This window comes from Tamandua tetradactyla, chromosome 5 (assembly GCF_023851605.1).
Source record: "Tamandua tetradactyla isolate mTamTet1 chromosome 5, mTamTet1.pri, whole genome shotgun sequence".
Classification (NCBI taxonomy): Eukaryota; Metazoa; Chordata; class Mammalia; order Pilosa; family Myrmecophagidae; genus Tamandua; species Tamandua tetradactyla.
In genome coordinates this window covers 14387271-14403959 of record NC_135331.1, presented here as the reverse complement: position 1 = coordinate 14403959, position 16689 = coordinate 14387271, and the positions used below count along the sequence as shown (strand labels likewise).

Here is a 16689-nt window from a genome sequence, read left to right as displayed (position 1 = left end):
TGCCTAAACTGCAAAGGCGGGCAATATTTGTCAGGGGCCGGAGGGAATAGCTGAGCCAACTCGCCGCTGCTGCTAAATTTTTACTTGCATCTCCAGTGGCCGCTTCCTGGCTCCCTCACAGCTCGGGGAAATGCGGCTAGGACCCGCTGGGTGCGGCCAGCGCTTGCCTGCTGGGCCGGGGGCCTCGGGCTTCTCTCTGCGTCTGGGGCTGGCGCGGCTTTGCTGTCAGAGCTTGGGGGCCCGGCCCACTGCCTCCCCTGAAACACTGGGTAGTTTCTCATTTTCCCCTTGAGTAGTTTCACAGCCCAGTTAAACCTGCGGCAAAGGCTCGCAGAGATGGAGACCCAGGCAGGGGAAGGAGGCGGGTGAGGGCAGCACTGGCCCTGCCCCCGTGGAAGAAAAAACCAGCAAGAGCTGAAGGGAAAAAGTGATTTACAAATATTAGCCCAGAACCCCTCCCCTGACCCCCAGATGAGCGTTTGCCAAATGCATAAATAGACACAGACCATTGTAAATATACAAAGATCGCACTTCGGACATTTATTTTGCAAATCCAGCAGCAAGCTGTGACACACTGTTGCAGCTCCTTATCTTTCCCGGGTCCCCCCCACCCCACCCCCCTTATCTTTTAAAGCAGAGATTCACACCCTAATTCATTTCCCTAAAGAACAGTGTGGCTGTAGAAGTCTTTTGTCTTTTGGGATACTCCCAGGCCGCCAGCCAGGGTCCCTCTAACCATTCACTTTTGGGGCCTGGGTATGGTTGGAAGTGCAGCTATTCTGAGAACCTCCCCTGGGCCAGGTTCTCACCAGGCCACCATGTGGTGGGCCTGGCCCTCCTGGGCCGTGTGAGTGGGGCTCGTGGGACCATTTTCCAGATGCTGAAACTAAGGCTCAAAGAGGTGACTCACCCAGGGCCACACGGTTCAGCAACGGCAGGGGCAGGTGTCAGGCGCCGGGCTGCCCAAAGCCAGTGCTCCTTCCAGACCCCCTGGTGGGTGGAAGCGGTCGGGGGAGATGGGACCCTGTTAGAAGAAGACGCCCATGTGTTACGGGCAGTCTTGGGCCCCGTGGTCTCCCCGCATCTCTCAGCTTTGGCCTCCCGGTCCCTTTGCTACTGGCTTTTCCATCAGCACAGCAGCAGGAAGAAGTCCACCCGGCAAGCATCGGCCACACCTGGGCAGGTCCTCACACCACACGCCGGCGCTTGCAGGGATTCTTCCCTCCCGCCCCCGAGACAGAAAGGAAAGAAGCCTGGGCCAGTACAAAGCTCACCTCTGTCTTTCCGACTCTAAAGAGCTTAGGGTTTTTATGGACTCGAGTAAGGGGAGGTAGAATTGACTGTCCAGAGTGGGCTCCCCAAGTCAGCTTCAGGGGGCCCCAAAGTACCGAAGGCTGCTGGGGGCGTGGGGAGGCACTGCCCCCACCCCCAGCCCTGCCTGCTTGTGTCCAAGTCTTCGGCCTCATGGGAATTCTCGGAACATCTCAACTTGTCCATTCCGGTCCAGGCACTGGGGCCACCCCGTTGTCCCTCAAACACGCAAGCCTGTCCCCACCTCAGGATTTGGCCCTGCTGGCCTCTCTGGAAAATTCTCTGCCCCCAGATATCTTCCTGACCGGCCCCTTGTTTTCTCCAGGTCTCTGCTAAATGTCACCTTATCAGAGAAGTCTCCCCTCCCACCATGGGTAAAGCAGTGCCCCCTTCACTCCAGCCCCTCTGTTGGCTTCATTTTCTTCAGAGCATTTGTTACCCTCTCATTGCATACTTCATATGGGTTTGTGGCCCTTCCTCCTACCCCACCTGAGATGCCCCATGAGGGCAGGGCATGTGTCCACCTTACAGTTCCCTCCCCTCTCCCCTCCTTTGAGCCCTAACATCCCTGGGAGGGGAGTGGGGGGTTCAGGATCCTTGTCCCCACTTCACAGATGAGCAGACTGAGGCCCTGGGCTGAGCACGCAGTTTGCGGGTGGACGGCCAGGTCTGCTGACGCGGAGGTCTACCCCAACCCAAACACAGGGGCTCCCGCTTTGCCTTTTGGGGGAGACCGGTGTCAGCTGAAACTTTCTCCTCCGCGGAAGTACGGCTCACGGCAGGTCTCTGCTTTCCAAAAATCGGAAAGGGGAGCCCAAACAAGAAGTTGGACTCTTGGGTCGGCCTGCCTGGTTGACCGCAGCGGCCGTCTGTGCGGGAGCTGAGAGCGGGGCGGGGGGCGCGGGGGCGGCGCGGGCCGCTGATGGCTGCAGCGCCCGACTTCGTTAGGATGCAGCCGTTAGAGCGCTCCCTTCTCTCTGATGGCTGCGAGTGATTGACACTTACAAATTACCCAGCCGAAAGTGTTGAGTCTTTGACCCCTGAGTAACATCTTTGGCAAGCCTGAGATTTGCCAGCATTTTGTCATCTAATTACTACAAATCCCTTGAAAATTCACTGGCTGGTGAATTTTTAATGCGGGGCAATTTCAATGTGCTGCATTGCCCAGATGGGTTCTTGTGTTTCTCACCTCTCGCTCTCTCTTTTTCTCTTCCCTCTGTCTCTTCCTCTCCCATCCCTCTGCTTTAACTTTTTTTTTTTCTTTCAATCTCAAACTTTTGAGATTGATTCGTTCATAGCTGGAGCCCCAGCCGGAGAGTTTGGACAGAGGCGTTTGCAGGACGCGCTCGCCGCCGCATCTGCTCATTTCTATGCTGAGTTCTGTTGAAAGGTGCTTATGGGCCGGTCGCCAGAAAAATAAAAGCCATCGTCCTGCCTCCCAGAGATCATGTGCATTCGCCTTCTCCCCCAGGCTTCCCCAACTAGCGTGACAAAGCAGCATAAATAAACTAGCCTCCTTCATAATACACCTTGCAGGTGATCACTTTCCCTGGGCAAGCAGGCTGGTGCCTATTTGCAAGGTTGGTTACTTGTATGCTGAACTCCTGGGTGAAGCACTGTTTCACCTTATTTTTCTTGTTGTTCTTTAGGTCCTTGGCTGGTGGTGCTCAGTGGGGCAGGGGAAAGACGGCTGCCTTTTGGGGGAGCAGCAGGGAGGTTGTAGCTTCCACCCCACATACCTGGACATTTAACATTGAGACACTTCCTGCCTCATTGGACCGTGAGGGGGTAGCCAGACGTTCTCCATCCATGCGTCGCACTGACAAGTGAGCGTGGACCCTGCCCCAGAGGAAGCCAGGCCTACCTCGCACTCAGGATTTCTTCCCCAGAGGAGTAAAATTATCTTCAGACCCCAAGTGAGTAGTGGCCTGTGAGAAAGAACTCCGGTCCCATTCTTGAAGAAAGCACCATCCCCATTCCCGCGTGGTTTTAAAATATTTCTTATTCTGTTTTTCAACTCATATATATATATATTGGAGTTTTATTTCTAAATCCCAAGCCCAAAGGCCTTTTAAAGTTCATACCCAGGACAATTCTCCGTGTGGGCTACGCAGAGTGGAACCCGGAGTCCCAGCCGTGTTCCAGTTGTTGACCTCATGCAGACAAGTCCCTTCTGCCACTGCTACCAGCCCCTCTCCGCCCCCTCCCTCCTTACCCCGATGCAGGAAAACATTTTGCTTTTCATCCCCAGCTCTGGTTACATATGTACATGACTGATAAAGTATTCCACTTCACCCCTTCTCCCCGGGAGACCCACCGTCGGAGGGGAAGAGGGTTGTATGACAGCAACCGCGACAGACTGCGTGTCGCCTGGAAACCACGGCAGGGTGGCGACTCGTCCCTGCCTGTATTTATTCAAATCCCCTCTTCTGATTTCAATGGCATCACCGGGGTGAAAGGCTTGGGCTTCCTCCCTGGGCTCCGGCCTCAGCCCAGCTGGCCACGCTCCTGTCCTGGAGATGGAAGGTGCTCGCGAGGTGACAGCTTCCTAGCAAACATCTGCCTCCCAGGGCATCACCCGGGGCATCCCGGACAGGCAGAGAGGTAGGAGTCATAGCCTTGCAGAGTGGGCGGCGTGTGTGTGTTCCTGCAGCCAGCTCCCTGGACCCCAAGCCGAGGTGAGCTGCTATGGGTGCTAAGTGGTGAGCACACCCTCCTTGGGCTTCCTCCAAAGTTGGGGCCAGAACTGCAGGCCAGAGCAGACTTTGAGTGCAGGGAGGTCTTCAAGAAAGCAAACTTGGATGGATGGAGACAACCCAGCCATCAGAGAAGGGCTTGGCTCTGTGCATAGAGAAGACAGCATCATGCTGCTAGAAATTGTCCAGGAAGGAGACAGAGCGAATGGTCAGGGGGCACCGGAAGTAATTTAGGCAGTGCCTTTGTAGGTGCTGACTGTGGCTTCTCTCTCCACCCCCCTAACTCTCATGTCTCATGTGTAGCTAATGTTCGCCAAGTCCAGAATGTTCCAGAGCCAAAGGATGGGGCAAATGAAGGGTTGCAGGGACAGGAAAAGATGTCCCTTCCCAAGCTTCTTTATAACCTCCCTTTACAAAGAGCAATGTCTCTCTCTGTTCTGGAGTTCACAGGAACAGGGACTTTGTACCCAGCCTCCTGAAAGCTGCCCCCACAGCTGTCTCGCCTCTTCCGAGGGCCACTGACTCAGAAACACAGACATTGACCAAGCTCCACAACGGGCCAGACATAGGACCTAGGACTGAAGAAAGCAGAGAGCCTGTGCTTAAAAGAGCTGAGAGTCCAGCAGGGCCTGTGGTTGATAAGATAAGAACGAATGAAATAAAGGCCACATGAGAGGTGCAGAGTCATCTGAAAGTTCAGGTGAAGGTGGGGTTTGTATACAGGTGCAGCAGGCGTTTAATCAGCACCACCAGGTACCTGGTGCAGGATGGCAGAGATGGGAGACGTAGGCTTTGGCCTTGAAGAGCTAAAGTTTAGGAAAACATCACCTTTGCATGGACATGACCTCTTAGAGGAGGGCGTCACAGTGGGGGGTTGTCGGGGAGCGAGAAGGGTCAAGCACGGTGGCCTTCGTGGGCGAGCAGCAGCACGTGCACTGCGTCCCCTCCGGCAGGAGCTCGGCTGCCCTCCGGCCAAGTCTGTTTGAGACGTAGGTGCATGTGGGCACTGCGTGTCAAGGGCAGCCGGTCCCTCTGTGCAGCGGCCCGGATATACGAGCCAGCAGCATGGGCCCGCATTGGAAGAAATGTATCGGGGCCTAAAAATAAGGCCACCGCTGCAAATGATTAATTCCATTATCTGTCCACTGGCACGGCCCATCGTCAGCCCTGAGAGCTTCAAGACGAGGAGCAAAGCCAAAAGGCTGATGGTGGGATTGGACAGTATATATTTTTTAATGCCTTGATATTCCTTATTATTATTATTAGACCTTTTTAGAGCAGTCTTAGGTTTACAGGAGAATTGAGCACAAAGTACAGCATGTTCTCCCCCACCAAATGGTCTCCCCTTTTATTAACACCTTGCATTAGTGTGGTACATTTGTCACTATTGATACGCCAGCATTGATATATGTTATCAGTAACTAAAGTCCAGAGGTTCCATTAGCATTCACTCTTTGTCTTGTACAGTTCTTTTGGTTTTAGCAAATGCATAATGTCACGTGTCTACCAGTACAGTATCATACAGAATAGTGTCACTGCCCTAAAGATGTCCTAGTCTCCTCCATCCCAACTTGCTTACTGAGTCATGTTTTGCCTTTTCCAGAATGTCACATAGTTGCAGTTACACAGTACATTGCGTTTTCATACTGGCTTCTTTTACTTAGCAATATGCATTTTAGGTACCTCCATGTCTTTTTGTGGCTTGATAGCTCATTTCTTTTTATTGCTGAATAATATCCCATTGTTTTGGAGTGTGTGTGTGCCTACAAATTTCACTCCTAACAAGAGTACTTTAAATAACCATTTAAAGTTGTGGGCTTATTTGAGCCATATTCCACCACTTAACAAAATCTGCCAACAGTTCTGAGACTACTAACGTCTTTTCTTCCTCTCTCTCTTTTATTTAATCATTCAACAAGTATTTGTTAAGAGCTTGGCACTATGCTCTGCACATGACATACTGCTAAAACAAAGCCTCTGCCTTTCTTAGGTCTGTTGTGGAGACAGACAATAAATCAGAGACAAATGTACACTTTCAGATGGGGGGGAGGGCTATGAAAGGGCTGACTTTGGTTGGAGTGGTCTGGGAAGGGCATTCAAAGGAAATAACTTTAAGGCCAAAACTTGGAAGGCTTAAGAGGAGCCACCCAGTTGTGCCGAGATGGAGGTAGGACAAGCAGCTTCATGGGCAAAAGGACAAGCAAGGTCAGAGGGGCAGCAGCAGGGAGACATTTGTTTGAGAACTAGTCAGAGATGTCTGGACCATGGCTCTAGCCAATTAGTCATCAACAGAAATCTGCTAGAAGCATCCCAGAAGGTTTTTGTTCTCCAGATAAAAAGATATTCAAGCTGCAGGCCCTCTTCCTTCCCCCTTCTTGCTGCCTTTTAGATGTGATGCCTGAAGCTGCAGCAGCCATTTTGCAACCTTGTGGGTAAGGCCAAAAGATGAGCCACTTTATCCACACCAGCCGTCTTTCTTCTGACTTTTCATTAGATGAGAAAAATGGCCCCATATGTTTAAGACACAGTTAGTTGGCTTTTCTGTTACTTGCTTCCAAAAACATTCCTGAACTGATACATGGAGTGAGGGTTGTTAGGGTTGGGAAGGGATGACTAACAGTGTGGATGAGCCTGAGTTCAAAAGCAACAGTCATGAGATTCTAAAGCAAAGTATGGTGTCCCATTGGAGAAAGACTGCTTCCTGGGGGTCAATTCCATGTGTCCATTAAAACTAGATGGAGAAAGGGCCAAAGGTGATGGAAAGCAAACAAGTGAGAGGGAGGAATTGAAAATCTTTTCTGAATGAGCCGTTACTCGATGATCTCAGTTTCCAAGGTTTGAGATACATCGTAATAAGCTTTTCCTGAGATAGAAAAGTTATGAGGATGTGCAAATCATTCGCACCATCTTAGAAAACAAAACAAAACCCATCTACTGGGTGTTTTATTTTCTCTCAAGAGGTCCACTCTTGAGTGGCTGCACTCTCCAGATATTCTAGAGTTGCGCCTTTACAAATGGGGATGAGTGAAAGCAGAAATGACACGGATGGGATGAATGTGTGAGCCCTGGTTCCAAGACTCCAAATCAGAAGAGTTCTGGTCCTTCCCCTTGAGTCTGATCCCAGCTGGGATCAAGGCATCGCTGGTCCAAGAGACGCCACCAGGCCCAAGAAGCAGGCACCAATGCTGTGGTTTCAATGCTGAGCACACAGCACTCTGCCTAGGTCTGTGGCCTGTTGAGATTCAATCAGCAGACATTTGTTGAACAGCTAGTATGTACAGACGGTCCTGGGTGCTGACATCCTCCGAGACCAACGATTGTTAACATAAAAGACAGATGTCAAAGTACCTGTCCCAGCACTAGCATCTAAAACATCATGCCACATTGTCCCCAAAGGAGCAGGCTTCCAAACATGGCGTAATGGCTGGAGATCAAAATGATATCAGTGTCAGCGTTGCTGAAACAATTCAAGATAGAACAATCTGGTAGAGGTATCCCAAAGCCATGGATTATTTAAAATACGAGACTTACAGGTGTTGCATATATGTAAAGACGCTAAGAGACATGCAGAAACCCTGCAAAACTTCTCTGTCCTGGTCTGGACAAAAGCTGGTGGCTGGTCCTTTCTCCAGTTTCAGGGATATGTGCCCATGGAATTTTAACTTTCCTAATGCATATAAAGTGTCAGTACCAACACATTTAACATGGAAAATTGGGTTTGAGGTATAAGGTATAGGGAGGAAAAGAATAAGATATAATTAAAATGAGAAAATAGACGCCAAAAGATCTGCACAGGAATGTTTATAGCGGCTTTATTCACAAAAAGCCTGGAAATAACCCAACTGTCCATCAACAGTAGAATGGATAAATAAATTGTGGTATATTCATACAACAATACCACTCAGCCATGAAAGAGAAACTAATGATACACCCAACAGCGTGGACGAATCGCATGTCATTGGGTGAGAGAAGGCAGACAAAAGCCTACCCACTGTGTGATTCCATTGACATCAAGTTCAAGAACAGGCTAAACTAAGGGATGGTGATAGAAGTCTGAATAATGGTTGCCCTTGGAGATGAGGAGGGGAGGGACAGGAGGTGTCCTGTTGATGAGATGGGACGTTCTAGATCTTAGTCTGGGTGTTGACTGCACAGGTGTGTACATAGGAAAAATGTCCCTGAAGTGTGTGCCTTGTGTAAAGTATGCACACATGACAAATGGGAAATGTAAACACGCATGTACGTGTTATCCAGTTATAAAGTACATGCTCTCTAATTCACTCTGTGCCTGGCTGCATATTAGAATCACCTGGGGAGTTTCTTAAAAAACATCCATTCCGTGGCCCTCCCCGGAGAGATTCTGAAAGAATTGATCTGGGACACTGGTGAGTTTCCAAAGATCCTCGGGGTTGAGAACGGCTGCTCTTATCTGCAGCTGCACGTGGCACCCTAGCCCGGCCGTGTGATTCCTGTCTCAGTAGCGGTCCTGCCCCGCTTCCCTCCAGATGTCTGCTGCTAGGGAAAATACCAGAAATAATTAAAAGTAGCGTTTGTCCCTAGCTCCAAGAAATCTCAAGAAAGGCGAAGTTGGCACCGACCTCGGTCAGGAGGAGGCTCTGTGGGGAAGGAGGACGGGTTAACCTCTGCAGGTGGAGAGAAGGCGGAAGGTGTGAAAGAGGTGCCCTCTTTGGTTCTCCTTGGACTCTTCACTTCCATCTCCTCATCTCCCAGGACCACATCCCTCGACTTAGCTCCCCAAAGAGTAATTGCACTTTTCCCTAGTCTCTCTCCCCCATTAGCCTGTAAGCTTCCCAGATTCCACACTCGATGTATTGGCCTTTGAACCCCCCAACTGCTACCCCAGTTCTTTGGTACAGAATCCACAGCTCCTGGCACGCGCCTTAACTTTCTTTTTATTATCATCTCCCTAAGGAGGCTTTCTAGATGTTTTTTCCTGAGTGCCCCCCCATGACATTTTAATACCACAGATCTATATAGCTGTTTATGTACTGTATTTATAATTGTGCTTTAGACATAAAAAGTGAAGTTTTCTTCACCACCACCCCCAGAACCAACTGTTGCCTCCTTTTCAACTCACTGAGAATGCAGGAGCTCTCTGAATTCCAGTAGCCCCTGCCCCTCCTTGCGTCCTCCAGGCACGGAGTGGCAGTGCCCCCCTCTATCACTAGTCCCGAGGTCTTCACTCCTGTTTCTGATGTCTCTCAGCATCCCACACCTTTGTCAATTTATTAAACCCTCCTCAGTTCATGCCATATCTGGGTGTGCCATTGCTTTCCTGCCAGCACTCTGGGTGATCAGGAGAGGGTCCGTGGCTGAGCCAGACGGTGCTGTAGGAAGTTCTGGAGGCAGTGTCCGCGGGCTAGGAGGCACCCACAGGCCCCGAACCCCAAACCCCCCAGCTGGCCCCTCTCTGCTACCTTCCCTGGATCCTGGTAGCTTATCTGTAAAAGAAATACTTCACAGCTGTGTTTCAGAAGCTGGTTGGTTTCCACGAACGTTCAACATTTCCTCGGTTGAGCAGAAAGTGTCCCCCTTTCTCGAAGCAAACTAGGGGACAGAAGGGAAGAGCAGAAGTGTTAGTTCTTTTAAACAAGGCAGGTAGCCCTCCTGCTTATGGCCTCCAGCTTGCAAAGGCAGCTGCCTCACAGGAGTCTACATTGCATTTGAATCCTTAGAATCTGTTCCTTTAGAAAAGATGTCATGTATGAAATGATCCATGCAGGGGGGCCAAGAAAGCTCCTTTCCTATCACCACCTTCCCTCAGGGGCCAATTGGGGGCTTTCACCTTCCTTGTGACCCCCCGGGGTGTTGATCAGCGGGGATCTTTTCCTTATGGGCGAGGGGATGTTAGCAGAGTTTGCACTTTGGACTCTTAGGATGCCACAAACTCATCCCCATGGACGAGGAAGCCCTTTCCCGCTCCCCTTTTTATAGTCCCAGCTGATTTTTTTTTCCCAGCATAGTATAGCCAATAATTTGGTGCCCTTTCAAATTGAAAGTCACTAAAGGGAGTTGCTTGGCGTTGTTTAAGGGAGCAGCAGAGAGCTGTCTGCAGAGAGGCCAAGAAAGAACACCCCTGGAGGCAAAAAGCAGCCTCTCAGTGAACCGTAGCAATTCTACTCTGGTCCCAAACTTGCATATCCCCCTCAGCAAAGCAATTAGTTACCCAGCTACATTGTCCTTGGAAAGCAGTTTAGAAACCATCTTTGTTACTAGAGAAAGCTCCTTGGGGGACTTTACCCCAACTGCCTTATCACTGTCCAACTGTATACAGGACTGCCCCTGAAAGGAATTCTAGAAAATGCTATATTCTTCGTACTACTTCATGTCCATTGCAGCTTTTGTACCCCTTTGGGTGGCTTCCCTGACTACTGTCTAGCTGGCCTGATCCTCAGTGCACCCCATTTTTGGCCGCCAGGCTACTTTGCCTACTGTATCTCCCAGGAAGCCCACAGCTGAAGCCCCCTCCATTCCTGGCTAAGAGTTGGCTGCTTCTCAACCCCTTCTATCACAAGCAGGTAACTTTCCATAGATTAGCACTTCCAAACTGTAGGTTCTCAGGACCCCTTTACACTCTTAAAAATTACTGAGGACCTCAAAGAGCTTCGGTTTATATGAAGTATATTTATTCATATTTACTTTTTTAGAAATTTTAAAAGACATTTTTTAAATGTATGCAATGCATTTAAAAGAACAGTAAGCTCATTACAGATTAGCATATTTTTAATGAAAAAATAATATTTCGCAAATAATCATACTTTTCCAAAAGAAAGACAAAACTTATTGAGGAGTGGCATTGTCTTACATTTTAAAGCATCTCTAATTTCTGGCTTAATAGAAGCTTCTGCATTCCATCTGATGTGATCTGCTGTTTTGATTGAGGTGAAGATCTGGCCTCATGAAGGTACAACTGGAAAGGGGGAGGGCTGGGGATCCTTCAGAAGTCCTGGGAGCTACTGATGGAAAGGTTCCACAAGGTGGCTTCCCCCCGGCTGGAAAGTAGAGTGCGTGTGGTAAGCCTCAGGGGTTCTAAGTCTCCGGCCAGTGATCATTTTGAGTGGCTGATGGAAGCCAAGGATCTCTAACTGGAAAAAAAGATGTTTCTTTAATGGATGGAAGAGCCGTGGATACGTGCATAATTTCAGATATTTCACCAACCCTTTGAAGCCCATCACTGACCCCAACATAGGAGCCCTGGATGGGGGAGAGGGAGGTCTGGAAGAGACAAAGGGTCCAGGGATATTTGCCCTGAACATCCCACAACTGCTGCTAGGACCCGCATGTGACCGTGAACCCCTCTAATCCACTCAGTGCACGGCCATGCCCAGAGCTGCTGCAAAGATGTTCTGCTAACAATCCCGATGGCCACAGCAGCGATGTCGGGGGGGGGGGGGGGGGGCGGGGGTATGTCATGCAGACACATCCTTCTCAGACCCCAATGTCAGTGGCTTTACCACTAGTGTGTGTGTGTGTATAGCGATGGCGTTTGCATGGGAAAGTCTGAAGACATGGACATGAAACTGTTAGCAATGATTACTTACAGGGTTGAGAAAACAGATGGCCCTCTACTTGCTAAACCTTTTCATGTAATATTTGAAATTTTAAATCGGAAAAATAAAATGGAGATTTTTTTTTTCAGGTCAATAATACTTGATTGCCAACCCGTGGAGAAGGCCCTAGCGTGTGTATATGTCCTTGGGTATAGGCACGTGAGCATGTGTTGTTTGGTTTTTTTTCGGGGGTGGGGGGAGAAACTTCCAGAAAGCCACAGGCTGGGGAGCTAGGCCATGCGGAGGAGACCGGGGCCCCCATGCTGTCTCCCCAAGTCCTCGCCATGCAGGTGGACACTGGGGTACCTCTAGAAAACGCTGCTGGTGCCTGGAGCCCCTGGAATCATCTGGGAATTGGGCCTCTCCCTCCAAGGTGCCTGCAGCTATCCTGCAAGTGTGAACGTCCCCCACAAAATCCCCCCGGAGTTCACAAGGCAGGAGATTCTCATTTTCACCCAAGAGACAGCCTGTCTGCCAGAGAACTAGGAGCCTCCTTCTATTTTTTTTTTTTTTCTGAATGATAATTTTCCCCCACTTTTTTTTTTTTTTTTTTTTTTTTTGTAGCTAAAAATCACCCAGGCTTGTCCAGACGAGAGGGCAGAAAATTATGCGGTGAAAGAGAAGGGAAGATAATTTCTCTGGGTCACAGGCATTCTCACTTGTCATCTGTCTGCAGGAGGAGAAGTGGAGAGGGAGGGAGCGCGAGCGAGAGATGCGGGATCGGGAATGAGAATGAAGCCTGGCCCAAATCCATCACTGTCCTCCGCTCTCCCTGCTGGGGAAGGGCCTGAGCGGGGAGCGGGGGTGGGGGTGGGGTGGGGGTGGGGGGCGGGGAGAGGCCCGCTCTGCACGAGGCTTCCCTTCCCTGCTGACGACAACGAGGACGAGGACGCGCAGGGCCACCGTCCCCTCTGGGCCCAGTCGCCACCCCCCCCCAACCGAGAAAGCAGGGGTACTACCCCCCTCCACTCACCACCTCTACTCTCCCACCCCCCACCCCCACCCCCAACAGGAGATACCAGATGGGAACATTCTGGAGAGTATGGACCACGAAGACACAAATTTGGGAGGTGATGGGATTGATGAAGCCTGCAGGGTGCAGGGTTGCAACAAGCCAGGGGTGAACTCCCAGCGCTGCCGCTGTGCCTTCAACTCCCCAGGAGGCCTCGGGCAAACCGGTCCACCTGTCGGCGCCTCAGTTTCCCCATCTGCAAACTGGGGACAATAAGAGGGCCTCTCTCAGCTGAGATTATGCAAGAAGTGCCTGCCATCGTGGAACCACTCAACAGTGACAGTAGAAATAAGAGAACATTAAAAGGGCGCTACCAGCGGTCACCCAGATTCTCCGCACACAGAGAGTTAACCACAGTCAGTGCCTCGGAATCTCAATCTCTCAGGTGTAAAAAGATGTCTCTTAAGTCCTTACAGGGGTAAGTTGTGGATAAACACAGAGTCTGTAGTTACACAGACCTGGTTTGTGTCCTAACTCTGTCTCCACACACTTAACATCCATGGGCCTCAGTTTCCCCACCTGCAAAAAGAGGACAGTGGTATCTACCCCCCACGGCTGCTGAGGGTCAGAAATAATGTGTGTGCTCTGCCTAGTGTGGCAGTCGCTTTGGTGCTCCCAAAGTGCCCGCTCGGTGCGACTTCCTTCCCTCCTCCTCCGCCTCTGTCATCCCCTTCTATTCCTCCCTTCTTCCTCCTCCTTTTTCACCCTCTTCTCCTCCACCTCCGCGGCAGGGAGAGGAGAGGGTGAGCAGCCTCTGTCGACAACTGGGAGTGTGTCTGTACACTTGCTATATTTTAAGAATTTCAAAAAGTAAGTGGGTTTTCCTCTAACGAAGGTGTCTCCAAGTTCCTCTGCCCAAAAGAGGGGTCGGTAAACTTTGTTTCTGTGAAGGGCTGAACAGTACATGTTTGCAGCTTTGCAGGCAGGTGGCCTCTCCCACAACCCTCAGCTCTGCCTCTGTGGCACAAAGCAGGCACAGACGATATGTAAACAAGTGGGTGGCTGTGTTCCAATAAGACTACCTACAAGAGTACAGCGTGGGTCAGATTTGGTCCATGGGCCATAGTTTGCTAGAGCCCTTGTCTAATGGAACAAAGCCTTAGCGTGCGAAGCCCACCCGGATGAGCAGCCCCTCAAGGTAAAGCCTCCCCAGGTACGCCTGCAAGCTTCAGGACTGCGGGCAGGGGGCAGTTCTGCAAGTCGCATTGCTCCCCAACCCATCTTCCTAGGCCGGCAGTGGAAGCAACCTGTCCCGGCCCTGCCCTTCCAAGTCCCATCTGCTATGACTCTTGGTGGTGCCCTGGGGCCCTCCAAAATTTTGTTCCTTGTTTCTTCCTCTGGTGGGAATGCTGTTTCTCCTTCCCTGGCCGATGAACTTGGAATTTACCTTGAAGATTTGACCCAAATACTGAGCTAAGACCTTCCAAGAACTTCCACAGCATTATCTAAAGCAGGAGAGCCAAAGCGCCGCCCGCAAGGCCCCTCCCCTTCCTACACCCAAGGCAGACATTTCCTGTCAATCAAAACCGCCGTTCCTGCTTTAAGCAGTCATTAAGTCAAACAGTTTGCTGTTGAGATAAAAGCTAATTGCTATTCAGGTTCTATAAGAAAAGAGGGAATAGCCGCTTTAGTGCTGGCTTCTTTAGCAGGCCAGAAAGTTGTGTCTGAGTTCGTGTTTGTGGCAGGCACTTGCTAAGAGCCTTGCAATTGGGACTTCCTGTGGTTCATACCTCCAGCAGAGGTTTCAGGTGGGCTCAGTTGAAGGTTTGCATCCAGATGGAAGAAGCTGGGTCTTGCAAATCCTGGGGGATGTTAGGAGAATGCTAAGCTCTTCTGCTGCTCAGAATTCAGATCCCCTTCATTGGTACAAGGAGGAAGAATGGGAAAATACTACTGAGACATCCCCAAACTTCTCCAAGGGCTTAGACACGAAGGGAGGAAGGGTGAGTCTCCCATGGGTTTCAAAGACTTCTGTTGCTTTAAAAAATAAGGATTCCCTGCTCTGGCTTCTCTTCATTTCTTTGAGCTTGTCATGCTCCCTCCTGTCTCAGCGCCTTTGCACATGATGTTCCCTCTGCCCAAAATGCTCTTCCAGATCCTCGTGTTCTACACGCTGTCTCCTCAGACTTCAGTTCTCAGCTCAATGTCACTCTCAGGGAAGTTGTTCTCGACAGGCTCATCTCCTGCCCCGATTGTCCCCTCATTATATGTCTCCTTCCTACCATGTAAAGTTTGTGATTTGATAACATCATCTCCTCCACTGGATAGTAAACCCCATAAAAAAAAGGAGGGGCTGTGTCTGTTCATTGATTCGCCAATTCATCCAACAGATATTTACCGAGGACCTACCATGTGCCAGATTGAATGAGCAGGAGTATTAAGAAGCAGGAAGGAGAGAGATTCTTCCACGTAAATGCAAGAGACAAATTTGGCTGGAACCGAGTGACTGAGGGGGAGAGGAAGAGTGAAAAGAGATGAGGTCAGAGCGGGGCAGGGGCCAGATCATGTAGGGCCTGGAAGGCCACAGTGAAGAGGTTGGATTTAGCACAAAAGGCAAGGGGAAGCTGTATTGGTCAGCTGTTGCTACAACAATGCTGTAAAACAAATGGCTCCAATACGCTGTGGCTTCAAGGAGAATAGCATTTAGCTTTACTCAGAAGTCTCTGGGTCAGCAGCACAGTTTTTCTGGGCTTGGCCTGGGTTCGCTCATGCTTCTGCGGTCAGGGTGGGTCAGTTAGGTGGCCCCTGTGACCTTGGCTAGTCTCTCTCACGTGTGTGAGGGTCAGCTGGCCGGCGGCTGGTCTCGAATAGTCTCGGCTGGGATGATCTGGCTCTCCTCCGTATCGTTGCTCATCCCCCAGCAGGCCAGCACCAGCGAATTCTCAAGATGCAGGCGGCAATGCCACAGGACAGCGGGAGCTGCAAGGTCTCTGGGGCCTAGGCTCAGCGCTGGCACAGCATCACTCCTGCATCACGCTATTGGCCCAACCGAGTCATAAAACCAGCCCGGGTTCAAGAAGTAGGCAACAGACTCTGCCTCTTCGCAGGAGGAGCTGCAAAGTCACAGCACAAAGGGGCAGGTACAGGGAGGGCTGAGAGTAGGAGCCATTTTTGCCATCAGCCAGTTTGGCCCACGTGTCTATCTGCCCCCTAGAGTAATGCAGTGCAGGCCCATGTGTGGGTCGCAGTAAATATTTGTTGAATGGATATAGAGGCGGGGGTGGGGGATGAAGCTAGGGGATGTTCCTGGCCTTTGGCTGAGCCAGAATTAACGACGGCGGGTGGGGGGAGGGCGGGTAAAATCCCTCAACCAGACCCTGTAGGAGCCCCCTCTTCCTGCCCCCAGAGATGCAATGAGGAGAGAAGACAGCGTCTTCCTCCCAAAGCTGAATGAAGTGATCTGCCTCCGCAGGGTTAATCCTGTTATCAGTGCCCCGGGCCAGCTGCGGGGGGGCAGCGGGGGGCAGTGTAAGATGTCAGCTGTCGGGAGGACCTGGTGGGATGCTGAAAGCCACTGGAATTTGGGGAAAGGCAGGGGGTGGAGCAGAAGCCAGAGCTCCCACCGGGACAGGACTTCCACTCACCAGACGGAACACAAAGGGGCCGAGCTTGGTGTCAGGCCCGTCCCAGGGGGAGGCGAGGGGGGCTGTGTGGTCTGCTAAGAAGCTTCTGGCCTGGATGGTGGTTGCTTTGGCTGCTGCGCATCCGGGCACCACATTCCAGAGGGAAACCCCCCAGGCAGCGCCGCCTCCCGCCTCCCCTGACACTCGCTGCCACTCAGGGGCAGAGGGAAGAGGTGGGCGCCAGCTTGGGGCTGGATTCCGTTTCAACCACCCCCTGTCTGAGCCTCTGTTTCCTCATCTGTACAGCGGGGGTGGGACGCTCTGTCTTCCAAGGTTCTAGGAAGATGCAACCAAATTATCTAGGGCAGCGCCCTGCATAGACACTCAAAGAAGGCTGCAGCGGTGGCCTCCTCTTACTGTTAGTAAGCTTATCACACGCATGATTTCTTTTGTCTCCCCTGTGCACCTCTGGGCTCCTTGGGAGCAAAGACTGTGACTCGGACACAGGCCACCACACCGCTCACTCCAGGGGCACC

The 16689-nt window shown here is 51.1% G+C and overlaps 1 protein-coding gene across 2 annotated transcripts in view; it reads left to right on the top strand.

Moving 5' to 3' along the window:
- Window positions 1-11419, top strand: part of RBM19 (RNA binding motif protein 19) — a 169790-nt gene extending 158371 nt beyond the window's left edge. Inside the window, exons 25-26 of one of the 2 annotated variants that reach the window (XR_013175572.1) lie at window positions 2961-3227; window positions 3563-11419. The gene's annotated coding sequence lies outside the window, so the exon portion shown is untranslated. Of the gene's footprint in view, window positions 1-2960; window positions 3360-3562 lie in introns of those variants that run through there. The other variant, XM_077159922.1, reaches the window with a different exon arrangement.
- The last annotated feature ends 5270 nt before the right edge of the window (window positions 11420-16689 follow it).